The following is a 22,413-nucleotide window of genomic DNA, read 5'->3' as shown; positions in this document are numbered from 1 at the left end:
CTTTGTATGTATTGCAGCTCATCTGAAGAGGGAGGGGAATGAAGAAGTGTGAGATCCAATGTGGAGACAATCAGCATAAGTAAAATTAAAGACATCGAGTTTGTCAGTCAGTACTGAACCAAGAAGTCTCTCAGCCATATTCCAGATATGTGAGCTTTGTGTGTTGTCTGGCTCTATGCAAGACGGCTCATGGCTCTGGGTGTAACACAAACTGAATGAATGAAATGATTTTCATTTCACCCCTCCTTAGCTTTGTTATCCTCTAAAATGGTCTTAGATTAAATTTAAGCCTGGTAGGATATAGTACTGTGAATCTGTGCCAAAGAATCTAGGTTGCCATGCTATGTGTCTAAGTAATATTTGCCTGCTCTTCTGAGTAACTTTTCACAATATCTGAGCTGGAAAATAAAAAGGAAACAAAAGATGCGGGAAAGGTGAGCTGAGCAGAAGTTTTTATTTCTGAATAATCTGTTCTTTCTCTCATTCTCTTAATTTCCCATCCCATCTCCACAATTTTACTTGCTCAAGTGTAACAAAACTTGGATTTATTTATCATTTATATATAAATTCCAGCAAAACTTTAGAGACAGCTCTTGGGGAGAAGAATATGTTGGTATATTTGTGTGTGTTTTTGTGCACCTGGACACAATTCTCTTCTATCTCTTCAAGTACTCCTTTATTTGCCATGTTGTTCATTGTTTTAGATAAGCACTTGGCTTCTGATATTGGCTCTTGTATTGTTTGTTGCCTCTAACCAGAGAATGACAGAAACACATTTTAGCCTTTTGGCTGCTAGATCTTTGCGCTCTGAATACATCTGTGAGATGGACCCTCCCAGGAAGGACAGAAACAGTTATGTTGCCTTCAGGCATAAATAGCCTACATCTTGTGATGTATTCGTGAGGTACTTACAGTCTCCTCACATTGTCTATCAGTGATTTCCTTCTTTTCTTTCACTTAGCTTAAAAAGAAAAGAAAGAAAACAAAACAAAAAAAACCAACAAACCCAGCAATGGTCAAAAACTATTCCAGTAAGAAAATCATTCTTTCATTCTGAACTATAAACATGATAGAAGGAAGTCACTGCGATCTTATAATACCTTGCTGAGAATGTTAGGTGCAGCAATTTAATGTAAAACTACAAAGATTTGTAGTGTAGAATTTACCTTTCTGAAAATGCTTATTTTTATTCTTCTCTTTACCTTTATGACTATTACAGAATGTTGCCGTCTTCCTAAATTGATAGAAGTTTAAGCCAAAGCCTCGGTGACAGTATGCATTTCTGTGGGAGGGAGCTGTAGTGCTGAAAGCCATAGCTCTCCTTGTTTCCATGTAGGTTCAAGGTAATGATTATTAACTACATATCTCTAAGAACTGTGAATATTTTTTGGCCTTCTTGCTGGGAGATCTGCTCTCCTTCCAAAATTGTGCATGTTTGCAACACTGCCAGCAATTTATGCACTTAAAATGTACAAATAAGCAAGTTGTTATTACAACTAACCTTCTTACATGAACACTGAAGTAAGTCATGTGCTAGTCCTAAATAAGCAAATTAGAAAATTACATTATCTCACTTCAGAGCTATGGAAACTGAACAAAGAGTTCAAAGATGAAAATAAGGTCATAGCCATCTCAAGCTAATTCAAAGATTGTATTTTCTCTCAGCAAACAATGTATTTTCTTATGTTCACTCTCAGTTTGTTCTTCATACATTTTTCATGAGAATTCAAGAAGCCGATTACAGTACACACCTACCTTTTTTTCTTTTTTTTTTTAAATCAACTTGGAGGTTGCTTTGAAAAGTCCTCCTGTCTGTGACAGCCATACAGCAGGCTACCTGCAGCCACACTGTTCCCTGTGCTTGGGAGTGTTGTGCTGGAGGCAGGCAACTGCAGAAACCAGGATGCCCTGCTTCCTTGCATGACAAAATGTGACAGTGTAAACCTGTATAAATATGGGATAAGTGCTGGTTCACTCATCTGAGCTCCTCAGTTAAGCATTTGTTAAGTGTTTGCAGACTTAACAAAGTTTGCATCCTTCAGAGCAAAGTGCTGAGGCAGTTGATGACAAAAGGATTTGGACTGCTGAGTTCATGAAGCAAGGTGAATGACTGCACCACTAGAAGGTTTCCTCATTTCACAGGATTGGTTTGTGTTGGGCCAGGTGAGACTCAAAAACTGGGATGAGCATCTTTCTATATTTTGTGCTTAGGTAAAGTGAAATATGATCTTATTTCTGAGGGCTTTTTGGGGAGGAAAGGTGGTCTTTGGATGCTGCTTGAAAACCAGTACCCTCGACATGGGCATTGTAACTCAAAATGCTAGTACAACCTACTTTAATGTAATTTTAGTATGATGCTTTAAAAAAAGAGAAACAACAAAAGTTTCACAGGTGGCTGAGAAGTAATTAACATTTGGTTACTGAAAAAACAAATGTTAATTGAAGTTTGCTTAGAGGCATACTCAGAAGCAAGAAGGGCAGTCATCAATGCTGGATGCACGTCTCTGGGCTATCACAGTATATAATGAGGCAATAAATGCGTTTCGTAATGTCTTACTTGTTATTTGATATTGATGTGATTTAGTTTACAGCCTGCTATTTTGCAGTACTTAAATCACATATCAATATACAGCAGCAAACTCTGAAAATGACATAATGAAATATAAGCAGGTATGGAATGCATTGTACACATGACAGAAAATGAAGTGAAGCAAACAATATTTTCAAGTAGGATTATCCATTTTGCTAGCAGTGCTTACTAGGTATAGACTTCTGCATTGATTATTCATTATCCAAACACTTCATGATATAAATTATATAGTATATACTGTGTTTTCCAAAAGATTAGGTTGTTTTCCAACCGTGTGGCTGGAGACCACCATTACATACTTTTGGACTGTTTCATAGTAAATTTTTATTTTAAACAAGAAAGGAGAAAAACCTTGTTGTTTAACCATTTGACTATTCCACAGGGTAATTCTTTCAAGGTTCTTTCAGATCTTCTCTTTTCCAGTTGCAGAAAGTTTACTAAAATTCTTCCATAATTCAAACAAAATCTATCCACACTCTTTCTATGACTCCCCCTAAGAAACAGAAGTGAAAACAATTCAGAATGAAGAAAGGATTTTTTAGAGCAGAAGTTTAGGAGTTTGACAATTGTATGTGTGAAAGGGCATTGAGCGAGGCCTTGAATAGAGTATGTATGTCTGTATGAAAAATGGTCCTTCAGTTAACCTGGAGTCTTAAAAGGACTGTCAGCCCTGACAGCATTTATGAATAGACCCTGTATGCTTGCATTTTTCACTAGTTATGTTCCTATAAAACTTTCTTAAACAGTGGAAATTTCATGTTTGGCATTACTGCCATAATTTTTTTAAATGGTCAGTTAAATTAAGACATTCTCTTGATGCACATTTAGTATGTTTTAAACACTTTTCAGTGAGGAGAATTTATGAGATATCGTAAAACATTCTCTAGAACTGATGACTGGTACAAAAGTCTAAATGAAATTGTTTGATTTTATGTGAAATTTTTGAATCATTAACCACTTACTTTGTAGTTCTCTTTAAACCACCTGTTTTAAATTTTGTTTTGCAAGAAATCTGCAACCACTTTGGCTCCCTGTTTACTAAAATATTTTTCTGTGGGTAAATTTGTAGGGGGTTTCTGAATGGAAAAAACACATTGCAACGATTTTCCAGATTCATGCTAGTTTTTTTCTGGATTTTTTTTTTTTTTTTTAATCATTGTAGATCTCACCAAGTTGCTTCTGTGGTGACTATTTCTATCTAAAGATGCATGGATGCATTTATTTTTTCAGCTTGTTCTACCAGTATCAACCTTTGTGTCCAATAGCTGGGACAAAGAAAGAAGTTAAACCTCATCAAAATGAAATAGTGGTGAGTTTTCTTAATATCATGGATACACTTCATTAAAAACTAGGTTTCTTGCTACTGTGTTCCCTTTCTCCAACAATGGAAATAGCACAACACATGTAAAAAGAGCAGAAGATAGCTGAAAACACAATGTCTTCTAATTTGCCTTTTGAGTTCCTTCAGAAGCAAAATAAGAAAAATGCTAAAGAGTTGTTAGATAGCAATCTAAATCTGAGGTGGTCAGAAAACATGGCAAGTCTGTTTACTTGAAGTCCATGTTCATGCATTTCTAAAGTATGCTAACATGATTCTTCTTAACCTTCTGGAGTTAAGTCTCACATAACAGCACTGCTGTGACAGAGAAACACTTTCAAAGTATTATAATGTTATGAGCAATATATAAAGTGCTTTCTATGACAGTATTTTATAAAGAGACTTTACTAGTTTTTCATTCCCAGCTCCTCAGGGTATAGAACTGTTATTTTATGCAGCCGATACTACTTTATTTGTTCATTTTCCCTCAGCAAAACTTTATAAAAGAAAACAAAAGTTCTCATACAAGAAAATAAAGATGAATTGCTGAAAATTAGAGATGCACATTCTCCTGCTTCAGGCAGCAACTGCCAAGCTGGAGAGTTGTCCTATCCCCCCAATTAGACTGAGCTGTCTTGGTGCCTGATTGCTGCTAATTAAGCGTTTAAAAGGTTTCACATAGGCTGAATCTTCAGGCTACAAACAAAAGAAAACGTCCATGGTTCATCATGCCTTGAAGATCTTATGGACAGATATTATTAACTCTTTACATTATAAATTCATGTCAGCTATTTTTCTGAAGAGCTGGCAGTCACTTTTTGTATTTACCCCATTATGTCTTTACAAATTAAATCACAGAAACAAAGAGTTAGTGCTATATAGATAAATAAAAAAACAACATTGTTATCTATATGACTCCTTTTCATTTATGTTCCTACTTGTTCACAGCTAATAAATTGAAAGTCCACTGATATTCCTGATTCTATATACATTTTAAATTAGGTTAAAGATAAATTTATTTGCAAGAGTAACATTCTTGCATTCTCCAAACATTCATTAGCATATTATTGATTCAAAATAATTTCTGCAAAGAATGAAAATATAGAAAAAAAAACAACGTGCAATTCACTTTAACACATCTTCTGGGACAGAAGCACACTCTGTATTGCACAAAAGCTATTACTTAATTGCATAGAAAATCAGTTCATTATCTTCTCTTGCAGCCTTATATGAGTGTTGAGCAGAAAGGCAAAAAACATGAAATGAGTTCAGAAGAACATTGCAACATTGCCTCAAAAGAAGATAAGCCTGGAAAGTAAACCTACGTTGTCTTTCCCAAAATGAAGAAAACAAGCTGGCTTGAAATTACTTATTCCACCCTAAGACAAACAGGAGACCATGGAGACAGATAAGACCATGTATGTGAGCTAAAGCATTTGTGGACAAGCACGGCTGTTTCTTTTGCTGGACAAAGGGAAGATGACTGATGTCATTTACCTGGACTTGTGCAAGGTCTTTGACATGGTCCCCCACTACATCCTTATCTACAAATTGGAAGGATGTGGATTTTATGGGTGGACCACCCGATAGATAAGGAAGCAGCTGAAAGGCCACAGATAGAGGTTGATGATTAATGGTTTGATGTCCAGTTGGAGGCCAGTAACGAGCAGTGTCCCCCAGAGGTCCGGTGCTCTTTAAGACTTTTACTAATGATGTGGATGATGATTGAGTGCACCCTCAGGAAGTATGTGGATGATTCCAAGCAGAGATGTGTGGTTGGCACAGTGGAAGGAAGGGATGTCATTCAGAGGGACCTCAACAGACTTGAAAGGTGGGCCTGGGTGAATCTAATGAGATTCAGCACAGCAAAGTACAAGGTTTTGCACTTGGTCTGGAGGAATCCCAGGCATTTATACAGTCTGTAACAGGTATGGAACAGCCCTTTAAAGTGCTTAATGTATTGTTGGTGCATTAATATTTGTACACAGTATTGTTTTCTATCAACCTCTAAACTGGAGCATGGCATGTCTAGTATCTTTCATCTACAAATCTTGTTTGCTCACTTAATACAGAGCCTATAGCAGTCAGCTTTCATGTTGCTGCCTTGCTAAACTTTAGTGCTGAAGTAACAGTGTGTAATCAGAGAGTTTACTATTAGGTTTCTTCTGATAAAGCGTGAAGATTACATGGGAGATTGTGAGGGCCTTCAAATGCATCTCATCTGAAAGCAAGTGGCAGTCCATTGCCTCTGATCCTAGCACATGCTCCCTGAAACAATTCAGGGCTGGTGGCAGCAGTAGAGGCTGCTCCCTATAGTGACTGTGGACATATTCATCGTATATTCACTATGCTTTGCACCTCCTTTGGATGCCCAGCTGAGATAATAAGAAATAACCTCTGGGCAATTGTTAGACAGTATACAGTTTGTTTCCTACAGATCAGTATCCTGGGCTGTAGGGACTGTGCTGGTGGTTCAGCACTTCTGCACAAGCACAATTAATTACATAGGTGAACCCTGTGTTTAGACATCCTTTCATCCTTGATCTGCCTAACAGCCTCTCTGCTAGGGATTATCCTCTCCCTTCACTGACTGATACAGCAGCACACTTTATCTGTGTCATTTGAGATAAAGATGAGATACATCAGCACTGTCTACAGGTACTCCGAGTTCCATAGCATTTTTAAAAAGTGCTTTTATAATGTAAACTCCATTATGAAAGATACAAAGGAAGCCCCCACTGCAAGTATTCTAATCAAAGGAGAGCTCCCCAGGTGCTACTGAGGACAGAAATTGTGATGAGCTCTATTCAGCTCTAAATTACTAATTAACTTTTTCTAAAGAACACCTACTAGGAATCCTGAAGTTTTATAGCAAATGCTAAACAGCAGCTGTTTTTTAATTGTTCTTTTGCATTCTGTATCTCTGGAATGATAAGCTGGAGACACTCCCAGTTAGAAGCAGTGCAGATCAGAAAGAACAGCATTATTATAAGAGTATAGGACTTAAACACACAGAAGACATGAAATTTATGGATGAGTTTTAATAATTCTCTCTCTAGGGTTCTTTTGCTTGTTAGTATTTCTATGGCTTGTTTTGTGGCATGAGAGACTCTCATGCTGTTGTGAGAATCTCGTGATGAATATCTGCCTATCATGTCACAGAGAGAGCATTAATTACAATTTTAAATCTGAGTTTTATACAACTGAATCACTATTTAGATTTTTACCTTTAAAAATTATTATAATTGATGATCATTTTGATTATTCAAGAAAATGACTGTTTACAAGACATATAAATAGAAGCTTTTTGTGTCAAGTTCTCAAACTGCTGCCTCTGTATATGTATGTACTCCTTTGCCCACATTTGTAGTATCCTTCATTGTACTTAGCCCATTCACAGACTTGTGTGTGCCAATATATAAATGTATACATTACTCGTAATCTAGAGCACACATGTATGTTGATATCCAAATTCTTGTATTAGTACAGAATAGTTGTATGATTCTATCTTTTTTTTTCTTCCTAGGTTTTCAGCAGTCACCAAGGAGGAAAAATGCTGGTGAGAAGAACACTTAAAAACAGAAGGCAGGAAAGAAGAGAGAGGTTAAAATTTTGGAAGTGCTTTCTTTGAATAACTTATTTAACCCTTTAAAACAGGTGCCATAACTTTCAGCTCTGTCAAGCCAATTTAGGTATCCTAGTATATGTTTAGGAATGTCATTAAAACATTTTTGTATAGCTCAAAAAATATTTCTGGAGATTGCAGGAGAAACTTAACTACTCCTAATTACATTTTGATCACTATAAGAGAAACAGTGAGCCAGCTAGGACATACTGAATCAAGTTTAATCTACAAACATGCCTTGAGAAAAGGCTTTTTCTAGGGCTTGAAGTATAAAATACAAAGATTTAACGAAATCCTGATGCTGCTGTTTATGCATGTGTTGGTTGGCTCCAGAGGTGACCAAGCAGACAGGAGCATTACAGAGACCAGGTTTCATCCTTATTACAGATAAGCCTGAAGTCACCATCCCAGTGGGTCTGATCTGCATTTCCCTCAGACAGCAGTGGAGCTTTTTGCTACAGAAATCTTTCTGTCTTGTTTTCTCAGTAGTCTGTCATGCAATTTGGCTGCAGGAGATTGAGTGGACAAGCTAGACTTGCAGGGGGCAAATCCATGCCATGGAGAAACACTCGAGTATGCAAGGCACTTCCTGTGGTGGATGTCACACCAGACCTAGACACTGAGAGTATGTGTCAGTTGGTATGCCTCACAGGCATCTGGTGAACTTTGCTTTGGGGCTGCTTTTACACTGCTGTCTCATTATAGCTGGAAACTGTCTCCACTCAACCATATCTGATTGGAGGTTCAGTGAGTGTGGTGTGATAAATTGCTGCTAGGTTAGAGGTCTTGTATCTTCAACATTTATCCACCTTGGTGTGAATGACTATAAATACCGCAAAGCAATGAGAGCTCTGATTTCAAAGAGGACTGCCTGTATGAACAAGGCATGCAGGACCTGCCTCGGTGTGAACTTTTAAGCAAGGAGGCATTTTATATTAAACTGTCCTTACCATCAGCTAATCTTATTCTTGCTATGGGAATTCAGTTGCGAACTGACCCCAGTACATAATGCTATACATAAATTACTAACAGAACTTTGAAGTTATTTCCATATTTGCAGAGGAAGATAAAAAGTATGTCCTAAGGGGATTCTAGACAGACATGTTTTGGAAATTAAAGCAAATAACAAGAAAGAGGTTCAATATCCAAGAGAGCCTTGTAGCAAGGAGGACAATAGTAACAAAGATTCAGAGTGTCAGAGTATTCTAATAGGCTAAATGGTCTCCCTGCATAGTTACATATAAGTACGTGTTTATATATTGATAGAAGTATGCACTTTTACATGTATGCAGATAAATATGTAAAGAAAACCAGGGGTATTTTTGGTTATGAGGCTATTCATATTTGAACATTTTCAAGGTTGTGAGTATATGAAAGTTGTTAAATAGCTATTTCCCCTGTGTAGGTAATAGCTGTCAGTTATGCCATCCTAACAATGACCCCCCGTCAGGTTTCACACAAACAAGTCATCATGCATTTTGTAACAATTTCTAAAATGTAAATTATTTACGTAGAGAATTCTTTCTGCTTAGTTGGGTGGCTCCAGAGGTTTATGAATACTTTAATATTTGAAATAAATAATTCATGCCTATTTCCTTTTTAATCTGGTCCTAAGAAATCCTTTAATATTCAGAGTAAGCATATTTTAGGGATTGTGGGCATTTCTTGAATGTAGGTAGGATGATTCACAAAAGTTAAGGCCTTGCTGTAGTGATGTTCTTAAGTCACAGTCTTAATTTTGAGGACGTTTTTAATCCCATCCAATTTGTTAAAAGGCCCAGCACAAGATCGTGCTGAATTCCATGGGATTTAGTATGTGCTCAAGTGCCTTCCTGAGCCTTAACTCCTGCTGAGCTTCTACAGCCTTTCAAAATCCTCCCCGAAGGCAGGTTCTGTGCTGCAGACAGAACAGGCTGTAAGTGCTGTGGCAGACTTTCTTATGTTGGCTTGAAGCTGCTTGCCGCTGATCCAGCACTGCTCCTGCTTTGGGGGAGTTTAGAGGAGGAGAGAGTGCATGGACTCACACTCAGGTTTCCCTGGTCCTAGCATTTCTCATGCAAATCTCATTCTCATAGGGAGAGAATCCATCAGGTGTCAGCAAATCACACTGAGAAGAATTTGCATCTCTGAAACTCAGCACTTCATCTGTCAGATCAGGACAAACAGGCTTTCACTTTTGCACTATTTTGGGCATGTTTATTCAATTAGAAATGAGCTCAGGCTACACATGATGTGTTTCTATGATAGTAACTATCCGTTTGCTGTGTTTTTCAGGCATTAATAATAACTTATTCCAAAGGAATCCAAGCTGGATTTGCAGTACTAAGTGGGAATTCAACTTAATTTCATAATTGGAAATGCAGCTATTATCCTTTTATTGGTGAAATTAGTTTTGCTTTTTTTTTTCACCGTGAATCCTTTCTACATGTTCTAAACATCTATGTTCTGCTTTTTTTTTTTTTTTCCCCTTACGCTTATTTTGTTGCCTTTATGCTTTTTCTAGCCTTTGACCAATTTTTTGTTTTGTATCTACAGTCTACTTGCTCTCATATACCTTTCTGGCTCAAACACTAGCAGACACGTTGCAGCATTTAACATAGAACCTAAATACATCTATATGATGTATGATAAGAAATTATTCATATTTTGCACTTTTGTCTCAAAATTTGCTGAGGAACACAGATGGACTAGTCCAGGCAAGTCCTGGTCAGAGCCGGAGAAATCTCTTGCTTGAAGATTTACAGGCCAGGGGACACCAGAGAGAGGTGAGTCTCAACGTAAGTCTTATTTTGAAGAGAAAAAAAGAATAAATTTCTCTTTTAAAAAGTGATTGCACTAATATCCCTCCAGTATCAAAACTGGAAATCTAAAATACGCTGATCTGCTTCCATCTCTTCAGTTTTGTAATCTAACAGAACATGAAGATCACCTCTCTGCTCTGATGCCTTGGAGCATGTTGGCAAACAGATAATTATGATGTTATTTTTTCCAGGGGAAGGTCCTTGTGTTTTATCTAGCCTAATTATGCCTGACATTTGGATTACCAGTGATTTAGCTAGTGACAGTCTGCTTGCTAAGAGGGTTCATGATTGTTAGGAATTCAATAATAAATTTGATGAAACATTAGGACAGTCAGACCAGTGGTGTGTTCCTTCATAAATGTACATAAGAGTCACTATAAACAGGGATAATAGTGAAATAATTAAGGTGATTGTAACCTTGAAATGGGTTCATATATCAAAGAATTTCCCATGCAGATTTGCTGTATGGGTCTGTTACATTGCATATTACTTGGAAGTGTTAAGTAGAATCACTTTTTGATCATGAATGTATTAACCCAGCCATTCTTAGACAGTGATTAAATATAGCCAATAATTTACTTGTTTGACTTTTTAACTCAAATTACTTCATGTGTATCTGAGGGAAACATCATGCAGATTTGAAGGCAAAGCAGGCTTTCATTAGTTTGAGAGTTGTTTCATGGTCACAACCTACCTGTCTCTTCTTTTAGTGGCTACGTTATAAAGCAGAGTGAAAAACAAACCAATGAAAGTTAATAGAAATAACTCTGAATGTCTCAGTTTTAAACTGGAACCTTGCATAGACAATTTATCTGTGGAACATTTGAACATTCTTAAGATTAATTCCTGTCTTGTTTTATAGTGGCATTAAAATATTCCAGGACTGATTTTTCATCTGAAAAATTTACCTGTTTAATCACTGGAGAATATTGCAACACTTCCAAAAGAAGAAAGTAAAATGTAATAAAGGCTATAACAATATGCTTCCTTCTTAGTCACTATGAGTAAAATAACAGTTTAGAAAAAGGTCATTTGCAGTGATTTGTTATAGGCTTTCAGTGTAGATTTCTAATGGGATAAGCCTTTTGGTTAGTCACATTGCTTAGGGACATTCATATTGAATATATTTGCTGGTTGTTAAGATTCTCTGAGTAAAATGAGGGAGTCAGAGGGTCTATACTGATCTGATGAATGTTTCAAGATATAGTGATGGTGTATGGATTGTTTGTGCATTGTGATGATTTATTTATTGGATTGTCATATTATCTATATTTCTGAAGGCTAAACTCTGCAATATGAGTCTGCTATTAAATCCTATTTAAAATTGTACTCAGGAGATGTTAAATAACTCCTGAGGTGTTGTGATAGTCCTTCTGCCATAAGAAACATTACTTGATATACAAATTACTGATCTGCTAGAAAGTCCTGTCTTTTCAGAGAAGTTTGAAGAACAAAATACCATGTACCTGTGGTGCAGGAAAAACAGCCCTTCTGTAATTAGCCCATACATTTCAGGAAATGTCTGCTGACTTTCATGTTTGGAGCAAAGGCAGTGCAAGATACTGCCCTAGCCTATGACACTGAGCATTACATTAAAGAACAGGAGATAATCAATATGAATTGAATGAAGACTCAAAACATAGCCTATGCATTTGAAAACTTTTGTCAAAGACATCTGCCTTTTGAAACCCAGGCCATTTTTCAAATGCTTCAGAGTATTACCATTAAACTCAGGAATGAAAACAGTTACTGTAGTAGTAAACTTTACCTAAGCCTTCTGCTTCTTGAACTGGATTTACAGCTTCATTTTTCAGATGTACCTGTATTTCATTTCATGTTACACTTAGGGACAGTACTTAGTTAAAGGTTTTTATCAAGGCTGATGGCAAATAATGTGAAGAAAGCTAAGAAACAATTCTATGATTCTATGACTGTCTAAATCAGCCATTTGTATATGCTTCATTTCCAGTAGTTGAAATTATGGATGATACTATATGATTGAGATAATCACAATTCAGTATGTATTTATGCTGCCTCAGAAACCATGCATATACATGTATTTACTGTTGAACATGTATTTAAACAGGTCTCACCTTTATAAAACAGGTATAGAGCAAGAGGACCTCACCTCCTAATCCTTTCTGACGGTCTGCTTACTGACAGGAGGATAGACAGGCATGCTGTGTACAGGGATGAAGCTTACAGAGTATCTTCTCATACCATAGCATCGCATAGAAGTGGGCAGAAAACATTTTGAATAATGTGCTTGTTCTTAGCAAAGCACTGTACCAGAATGTCTTTTTTCTTCTGTTTTCTTTCTATTATTTTTATGCAGGTATTCAGCTGAGGATGACTTTTTGAATGAAAACAAGAAGTTTATTTTGCATGATTTTTAGTAGGTAGTCGACAGAAATATAAATCTGAATCATAAACACTGAAAAGCAAATGAAATCTCTTTCAGAATTGCATATAGTAAACAAAATGAGCTACATTGTACAGCTATTAAAATGAAGTACAGTGCTCAGAAAATAAGTCTGTATTTTCAACAACTCACCGGATACAAGCAGGAAAGATTGTGCCATGGTTTATACAGCAGTACACAATGTGGCCATTGTTCCTCTTGCTGTTATTGTCTACATTCCTCTCCAGTTCTCAAGGGCTATTTTGTGATTACTTGAACATTTGCTTTGTACATAGTAAAATTTGTTAGTTTTTTTAGCATTTTGATAATTTCCCATTCAAATATAGATTTCCCAAAGTTCTAAAAAGGTGATATTGCTTCCTTAACTTTATACCCATTTTACAAAGATATTTATACTGGGAAGGGACGTGTATTTCTGACATTCTGGGTTTAACTTCTGAGAATAACAGGTAAACTCAATAACCCTTTGAAATTGTTGCTTCAGTGACCTTTATTTATTTATTTATCTATTTATTTATTTATTTATGAATCAGTAATTTTAAACCAGAAGGTAAATCAAAGTGAATAGTTAAATATTTTGTTAAAAAGCAAACAAACCAAAACACAAACAAAAAACCCCTTTTGTGTTATTACAATAGGATGCTAAAGAAGTATGGTATAAATTTGAGATGAGAAATGTGTTATCATATGACATTTAGCTGTAATTATTTAATTTCAATGCATTTGCAATGCAGTTTGTCACAATTACATTAAATTATATTACATTTGCAGTTCATTTTTATTATTTTATATTTTATAATATATTTTATATCATTTTATATTACATTTGCAGTTCATTTTTGAATTCTAAGGTATTGTGCAGTACATGAAATTGGCATTTTTTCATTTTCATATGTGCTATGAAAAAGTCTAAGAAAAAAGAAATAAGCCATAGTAAATGACATGTTACAATTAACTCTTTTGATACTCAGAAGTATTTGTCCTATGATGAAGCAGTATTGTGTGATTTAGTAGATGTTTTTCTGTAAAAAAACAGATGTTTTTCTGTTGCAGGGCCACCAGTTGTGCCTGACGGACCCATTCAACATCTTTAGACCATTTGAAACCTCAGTCTTCTAGGAGCTGGGCTCGAAACCATGGCTTGCACTGAGGAAGTCACCAAGGTAACAAGAAAGCACTCTTGTGAAGCAGTGGAAGGGATTTTTGAAGCACCCTTTCCTCCTCACTTTTCACCTCCAAATGCAAGTGGTCTTAAGTACTGTCTCTCTTTTCTATTGCTGTGTGCTCTTTGGGTGGCATTTAGTACCCTGGGTTCAGAATTCCATGTGTCCTGTGAGCTTGTTCTTCATATGAAAGCCTCCACTTCTTCAAGAAAATCTGCTTTTATGGAAGGGACCATGAGGCCTGTTCTTTGAGTAAGACAGAACAGTCTCTGTCCTCTCAGAACACACAAGTTCTGTACTGTACAGACTTTGCATGTCCATATCACAGAATGGTTGAGGTTGCAGGGAACCTCTAGAAGTCATCAAATGACTTAATCTGTGCCTCAAGAATATGGTTCATTTTTGGCAAGTATTCTTTGCTCCTTCCATTTTCCACGTTCCTGGGACACAGGATAGGACTTCACTGATGTTGGGAATTTGGCAGGGTGTAGAAAAATGCAAGATAGTCACTATGCAAGAGTGCAGAGGTCCTAGACAGCATCCAGCTGAGCCACCATTCCCATCTGAGCCTGCTGTTGCCATTGGATCCCCTTCCTCTCAGACAGCCTACATGGAAGGGAGGCCTGTCCTGCTCAGGTTGTTGTGCATTCTCTTGTTTGACAAGCTGGTCTCCTCTGTCCGTGTGTAGTTTTCCTCAGGAGAGAGCTGGCAGTGAGCTGCTGAGATTGAGCATGCCCTATGTGCCTGCAGACTTCAGGCTGAGCTTCAGGAGCATGAGACAACAAAAGCAGGCCCCCAAAGCAAACATGGTGCACTCCTAGCAGATGCCTGCTCTAAACTACTACATCAATTGTATTTAGCCTCTTCAGCAAGCTTTTCTCTAAGTTTAGCTGCTTTGTACATCTACACCTCTGTCAATTAGTCCTTTGTTATGTAGGTTTCACCTCAGTTCACTTGGAAAATAATACTGAATTGTGTATTTACTGGTACTAATGAGTAATGACTTGAGATATTTCTTCTCTATTCATGAATAATGACTTAATAACTTCTGCACATTTTCCGAAGCTGCATCTGGCATCTTTACTTTTGATGCTTGTTGTTGTTTTTTCTTCTTTTTATTTGTTTTCCATCTCTTTTTGCTGGAAGAAAAGTGAGGCTGAAAGCCCAGGTATGTGCCAGGCTTCCGAATGACAAATAATACATACTAAAGGCATGTAGGTGGGTGAAGTAGTGCATGCTTCAAAGGTGAACCCTTCCTGGAAGGCTGACTGTTCCACCTGATGTACCCTTCAATCTGCTCCTAATTGCTGCTTTAGGAGGTAACATTTTTTCTCTACATTCTGTCATTAGAGAGTAGGAAGTGGCACACTTGAGGTAGTTCTCTTTCTCTTTTCTTCCAGCCTTCTGTTTACCTTTCCATTTGAGATGAAGAGCACCTCTTCTCATTTCATCTCTTCTTTTACAAGGTCAACTGAAAAGATGGTGGATGTGTGAGAAGCCCATGACAACTCCGCCCCTAGCCCTGGAAGGAGAGAGGAAATGAAGTGCCTTGTGACAACGGAAACTGAAAATTTTAAGTTGCTTTATGGAGTTAATGGGAAGGAACTGATATGGGAACTGTACTCATGTGGGAGTTATATATTGCAGGGAATAGCTTTATTAGGTTTAATATTGGAGTTCTACCTTTTTAAACCCTATTAAGTGCTTGATTTTGTCTGGAATCACAGCTGATTTAAGGAATATGGTCAAGAAGTAATGCTTATGAGAACAAAAAAACAAGGTGAAAATGAACAGAACGTATTTTGTCCTTAAGCCAAATGTGATGCCAGGATAATTTTATTGCTGATGAGGAAGAGTAACTTTTTTTCTTTGGTAGCACTGACTGACAAGCTAATTGAGAACATGTGCATTTATATGACAGGTGTTTTACCTTTGATTGATGATATCTTCATTTTGTTTTTGTTCTGTGCCATATCTAATGGCAAAGCAGTTTTGATCCCTTTTATCTCTAAAATTATTTATATTTAAAGAGTAAATTCCAACTGTTAAGCTCTGTTGAACAGTTCTCTGACAAAGACCTTTGCTTACCTAACAGTGAAACTATACAATGAAGACAATACTGTTCTTTAGCTGAGGTTTCTGACCTTTGCATATTACATCTTCATGTTACACCTGGTATTACTTCTGTGACATCTGGTGTTGATCTAAAACAAAATACTTTCTATACATCATCTCGTAATGCTGCAACGCAGGTATCAGAACATCAAGCATCTGTGTTGGCCAGAGACACTCTGTAGAAGAGATATCTTATGGGGTTATGTAGGCACCTACTAAAAGATAGTAGCAAGAAATTAAGGCAGTCTGATAGACTAAATAATGTGGCTAAAATCAATTAACAAAGGCAATCGTAGGGGAAGAAAATGTATTTGAATAGTGTGGAAAGAGGATGTGTGAAAATTAGAGCTGATCAGACTTTTTACAGGAGTTTTAGAATCTTGTCAGGAAAAAAAAAAGTAAGGATAGAGAAAACTGGTGAGGGCTTTAACAAGATGCACCTGTTTGACTATTCTGACACTGTTGTTTGACTAATTGTAAAATAGCACTGGCAACTTCAAGTGAATGTGTACAGACAATTTTATTAAATGTTATAAAACAAAGATGGAATCATCTCTGTTGTTTTGTCTTTGTTTGAAAATTGCTAAGTTACACCCTGAACCAATGACCTTGAGAAGGGATATAACCAGTACTGGGAGCACAGGTGAAAGAATTCACTTGTGTGACCAGAAGGGGTGGAAACTGGTTCTCCTCCCTAAGCCTCATTTAAGGGCTGGCTGCCACAAGGAAGGGGAGTCTACATGGAGGTTCCTCTTTTTGGAGTGCTCTGGGAGTCCTGAATAGGTAAGAAAATCTTTCTTTCTTTAACTGGATTGTGACTGTTGCCTTTTTTGGGTAATTTAGAATGGGCTATCTGCCATTGCCTTTCTATACGGTCTTTTCCTAGCAACCACATGGTGTGATTCAATCTGTTTTGGGGTTTATTTTTATTGTTTGTTTGTTCTTGGGTTTGTTTGGGGTTTTTTTTGCATGTGTAATACTTTGAGAGGAAGAGGTGCATGGAAAGCGCATGTTCCAAGAGATCTGTAATTTGTTGTCTGAATTTTACATAAAGCATGTTTGTATATTAAATGGATAAAAATGTTTACGTGTTTTCATTGAGGCTGAATGTTTAAAACAACAAAAAAATCAAGTAGTTTAATTAGGAGTCAGAAAACACATTGCTTAACAAAACATTTTGCAAATGCTGCAATAAATGGAAAATGGCCAAATTTCTACAAATTCAGTATTGCCTGTATTTTTGTTCATTCAAAATTCCTTTGAAATTTCTGGGAATTCTGTCAAACCAGAACTATTGGGAGAAATTCTGGCACTATTTGCTAGTGGCAGCCTCACAGAAGCATAGGATGCAAAATAAATATGATGAAACTCTCATGTTTCAGTTCTAATTGCACATGTGTGGTTTCTCAAAGTACTTAAGTTTGCAGGTGGTCCTTCAGCTTTGTATTGAGTGCTCTCAAAAATAATGTTTTGAAAGAATAGGTTAAGTAAAGAGTTTAAAGAACTATAGATTTATATTTAATGAGCTATGCTTAATACCTGCCCTTCCACTGGAAATAAATTTCTCGATGTTAGGAGTTGCAACTAAGATCTGATTTATTTGCAGGTTGGAAGATAATGCACAGCTTGATGTGAATTGTAGGGACTATACATATATATGAATACATATTCTTTATCAGTTCCTTTCATGAAGTCATGATGCTTTCATAGGGAGCAAAGATTCTTTTAGTGTTGATAAATATGAAAGTAATAAGTGGAAAAAGCTACCTACTTTAGTAGATGGCATCAATTTGTATAAAAGGAAACCTCAACATAGAGACTATAAGATTTTTGGTCTCTTACTGAATAGGAATGTGGGATCAGGAGGTCACTTGCTACTTCATGTTACTCAAAGGACTGGTCTCTATCCTGCAAAGTGTGATTGTTTTTCAGTAGCAGTTAAAGAATTTATAGACTCAGAGGCCTCCATTTGTGGGTCAGCTAGTCAGAATATTCCTGCTTATCCTGTATGTAACTTGGATATTTCATTTGGCTGAGATACATACAAAACATGGGTAGAGGAAAAAAAAACCACATTAATTATTGTGTATCAGCTGTCAAAACAGAGAGATTCCCTTGCACTGAATGCTCAAGCCGGCTGTTCCTCCCAACACGTTCAGTCATGGAATCTGTCCCTACTCAGACACTGTCTCTCACTGAATGATGCTCTTATTCCTTGCCATCTGTGAAATGTGATCTGTTTCCATTTTAGAAATGACTTCACTAGTGTAATCAAATTTGGCAGTTATTTTCTTTGAGAGGGGTGTAGGAATAAGCATTAGAAATATGTTCCTTTTCTTGCAGCTTCCCTTGGATTTATAGCATCTCACTTCCATATCTAGCTTTACTGACTTCTGAAGGATGCAGGCTGATGCACATAAAAGTTTATGCCTGAACCTTGTCTTTAGGTAACAGTGTAGAACAGCTTTGCTTTAAGCTTTGTTTTCTGTTGGACTTGTTATAATGAGTTCCTCATTTGTACTAGAAAACCATGGATGTTAATTGTACACTGTTGTACCAGTTTTCAGAAATACATAGAATAGCAGAGATGATGGAGTAAGAGTGAGTAAGGTGGCAAGAAATAAAGAACTCGCTGCAAAGACAGTTAACAGCAGGAGTGTACTGTACCTTATTCATGAGGAACAAGGAATCATAATATTGTGAAATGCATTGTTTCACTGGGATCCATCAGCCATGACATGAATGCTAAGCTGAGATCACATCCCTCTTTTCCCAATCAATACTAATTTGCAAATGTTAATACTATAGATATATATATTTTTTTTCCAACGGAAAAGGAATTGGAGATATGCTAACACATTAACATCTTCAGTGACTTCTGAAATATTTTTGAAGTGTTCTGTTGTCACTGTGATGCTATTTCTATGCTCAGTCTTCCTCTCATTTCCCAGATTACCAGAGCGTTTGTGTCTGAGAGCTGAAATAGCTAAATATCTCAGCAAGTATCTGCAATGATCAGTTTGATCTCCAGTTTCATGTGTATCATCATCAGCACATCTTCAGCAAACACTATTTGCTGAGAAGATCCTCAGATGTGTCAGAGTATGCCAGTGCATAACATAGATCCTCGTGATCCCAATTAGTTCCTTGACCAATATCTGCTGATGTCTTTGTCACTCCTATCATCCAGACACTTTAGGTGCCTTGGTGTTTTTTGTTGTTGAAGATTCCTCACAGTAAAAAAAATGTCCAGAATGAATGGTCAGATTAAAAGGATGTGCTCAGTTATTGATTCACTAACTCGATGAATAACAAAATAAGAAGTAGCCTACTGACACAGGTGTCTGTTGAGCTGCTACAGTCTTATGTAGGACACTTAAGTAAAAACATTTCAGTGCATTCACAGAGCACCTGGTAAAGGAAGGGATTGTGCTTTGTTGGAGGTACAGTGTATCTGTTGTACACTGGGCATACTACACATATTAGACTGTCATATATGCGTGACTTTAAACTCATAATAATTTGTGTTAAAGAACTGGCTTGATTGTGGAATAAAAAATAAATTCCCTGGTAATTTTAAGATGTGTGCCCAAGACTTTGGCTGGACCCTCTGAGAAATATGGGGAATTAAATATATTTAAGCCTGCAGGCTTTCTGCAATAGTTTTGTGAGAGTTTATACTTTCAGGAGCTTTTCTGAAGGCTTTCATAGACTGTGTGTGCATGTCTGCATATAGATGGGGTTGTCAGTAATGTGCCTGACCTTACTACGCAGTCACTTTTAGCATTTGTTAGTCAGACAAGCTGAGAGAAAATCTACTTTGTAAGTCATCATCCTGTCAGTGACTGATTGCGTTTGTTACTACTGCTATTCCTTGTGAATGTGCAGTTCTCTCAGCTGCAAGAACTGAGCTGAATATTCAGGAGACAGGAAGGGACATTGGGGTTTAGCAGAGTAATGCAGGCCATTAGGAGTGATAATACTTCTCCACCTAGGAAAAATATTACAGGTCGTCTCAAGTATACCGAGGAATTTACATGTAGCTCTCTTTCTAAAGAAGCTCATCTATTTTCTTGGCTCTGTGCCTGTCATGGAAACAAAGTAAGTATGTGAATTACAGTTTTCCAATGTGGATACTCTAGGAAATGGTGAGAATGTTGTAATGCACATATTTTTTGTATTAAATCATCAAAGGTTCAGATCTTCCTGTTAAAGTCTTGATACTGGCTTCCTTTAGCTTGTGTGGTTTATCACAGCCAAATTTTCTATCAGTGTTTGCTATCATAAATGCAACAGAGAGCAAACTGTAACTCATAGGCCAGGTACTTCATCTGCTGTACGGTGATATAACCCTGCATGAACTCTGTCAAATCTTGCTGGTTTACAGCAACTGATGATTTTATGGTGCCAGTTGCTGCTATGTGTAGTTACATGATTGTGTCATTTTACAGTCTTGTCAAGCAGACATTGCTAGTAGTATCACAAATTGTTCAGAGAAACCAACCCACCAGACTCTCAGTGCATCTCAAAGAATATCTAGAAATATTCATGTTCATCGTCTTGTATTAATTCAGCATGTGATGCTTCACTTGTTTGTATGATTAACTGTTGTTCAGACTCTTGTTAAGATTGTCACAGAATCCAGTGCTTAGTGTACCTTTTTGAATCTAGAAGAGGACTGCTTCTATTAGAAGGCAGTGTGATTAAATAGTAGGGACAAGATTAATGCTTTACTGTAGTCTGCAGTTATTGAAGTATGAGTGATGCTGAAAGCAAATGCAGTAATATTTTCTGGATTTTTAGTGATTTTTGTTTTTTGTCAGGGTTAGTGTCTTTTTTTTTTTTTTTCTTTTGAAATCATGTTGTCCTTCATAATTATTTTTGTTTGTATTCGTCTTGCATTGCTGCTATTTGGAACTAGAGTCCACTGTTGTCTTGTCCTAACATCCCTTTAGGTAGAGTAGGTAGAGAAGAGAGAGACCTTCTTCCAGATGGCTCCTGGGCAGATTTAATACTTCATCTGCTTGGGAATCTTACTAAGTTACCTCACCAATTTTGCCAGACTCCTCCTGGGTTTTCAGTTAGCTTTTAAATAAGACTCTACTTAGGGATACATTTGGCTAGCCGTAAGAAATAAATTAGCCTCTGAGAAATGAATTTGTCTGATAAGTTGCACTAAAATCTGCCCAATATTTTTACAGTGAAAGCCTCTGAAAATCAAAACTCCTTTTTTTCACTTATTTTAAAACCTTGTCTTTTCAGGTTAGTGTTTATGTGGTCTTTGTTGTTCTTCACAATGCAGAATAATTCTACATTTCAGGGACTATTTGTTTTCTTTTTCTCTGAATAGCATCATTCTTTACTAGATCTTATTATGTCTTGAAACAGCATCTGAAAAATGCAAAATGATATCAGGTATTTAAGTGATGTAAGAGGCAATTTTGGCCGTCTGTCTCATTATCTGAATGACAGCATCTTCAGCAGAACAGACATATCTTATCCTGCCAAGGCCTAATGTTGAACATAATGTGTGAAGGAGTCTCAAAATGAGGAGAGTTAATCTCATTCTTGCTTAAAATGCTATGAATTTTAGACCTTTAGGGTGAATGACTGTATTTTATAATTTCAGTTGTAGTGATAATCAATAATTTCAAGTGACTAAAGTGACAGGGCAGTACATTAGTGTGAAAAGTGAGTCATTCAGGGAATAGAAATGAATGAGATCACTCAGAATGAGGTGCATGAGTGCACAGCTTGAGTTATTGGTTTGATAACAAGATGGTAGAGCACAGGATCTTCCTTTGTGATAGTTCTACAGAGATGCTGGAAAATGTTTTTGCTTTGAAATTGTTCATTTTGTCTGTGGGGTGGAGAAACTCCAGTGCCCTCCTTTCACTTTCTGGAGTGTCAGTAGCATCTTCTAGAGACCTAGAAGCTGTAGGTTCTCCAGCTAGCAGCAGCACAGAGACACGTGGCAGCCAGCCCACCCAGCCCCAGCTTGGACACACCACAAGAACCGTCTGCAAATGCTTGGCAGTTGAATTAGAGCCTGAAAGATGATCAGTAGGGCTTGGTATCTCATGTTAGGGCTAAGAATATCCATTTGACTGAAAAGAGGTAGAGACTAGAGCTTGTAGAGGTGCTTTGTTTTTGGTGTAGGGCTTTAAAATGTGTATGAATCAAATTGGGTTAAAATTTGATAGTAAAATTTTAATTTGAACCTTTCTTTTTGAGCAGCTCTTTAGCATGTTGCATTTTGCAATGACTTGAATTCTAATTTAAGAAAGTCATAATATCTTCTACAGTGTCTGGTGAGGTCACAAGACAAGCATGGCTGCAGGTTATTGATTTCTAGATCTAAAAAAATTCAGAGATCACA

At 36.9% G+C, this 22,413-nt stretch overlaps 1 long non-coding RNA gene across 2 annotated transcripts; it reads left to right on the top strand.

The window, feature by feature from the left end:
• Positions 1–5,332: 5,332 nt before the first annotated feature.
• On the top strand, positions 5,333–16,576 carry LOC107313009 (uncharacterized). 2 transcript variants are annotated; one of them, XR_014945246.1, is made up of 7 exons: positions 5,333–5,739; positions 7,435–7,467; positions 9,808–10,298; positions 12,441–12,540; positions 13,143–13,205; positions 13,810–13,919; positions 15,386–16,576. It is a non-coding gene; the product is annotated as an uncharacterized LOC107313009 (long non-coding RNA). The 2 variants fall into 2 exon arrangements; XR_014945245.1 differs by having other exon boundaries at positions 7,435–10,298.
• The last annotated feature ends 5,837 nt before the right edge of the window (positions 16,577–22,413 follow it).

The sequence above is a fragment of the Coturnix japonica genome, chromosome 4, assembly GCF_054131305.1.
Source record: "Coturnix japonica strain WE chromosome 4, WE-NBRP24, whole genome shotgun sequence".
Classification (NCBI taxonomy): Eukaryota; Metazoa; Chordata; class Aves; order Galliformes; family Phasianidae; genus Coturnix; species Coturnix japonica.
This window is presented reverse-complemented; position numbering and strand designations above follow the sequence as displayed.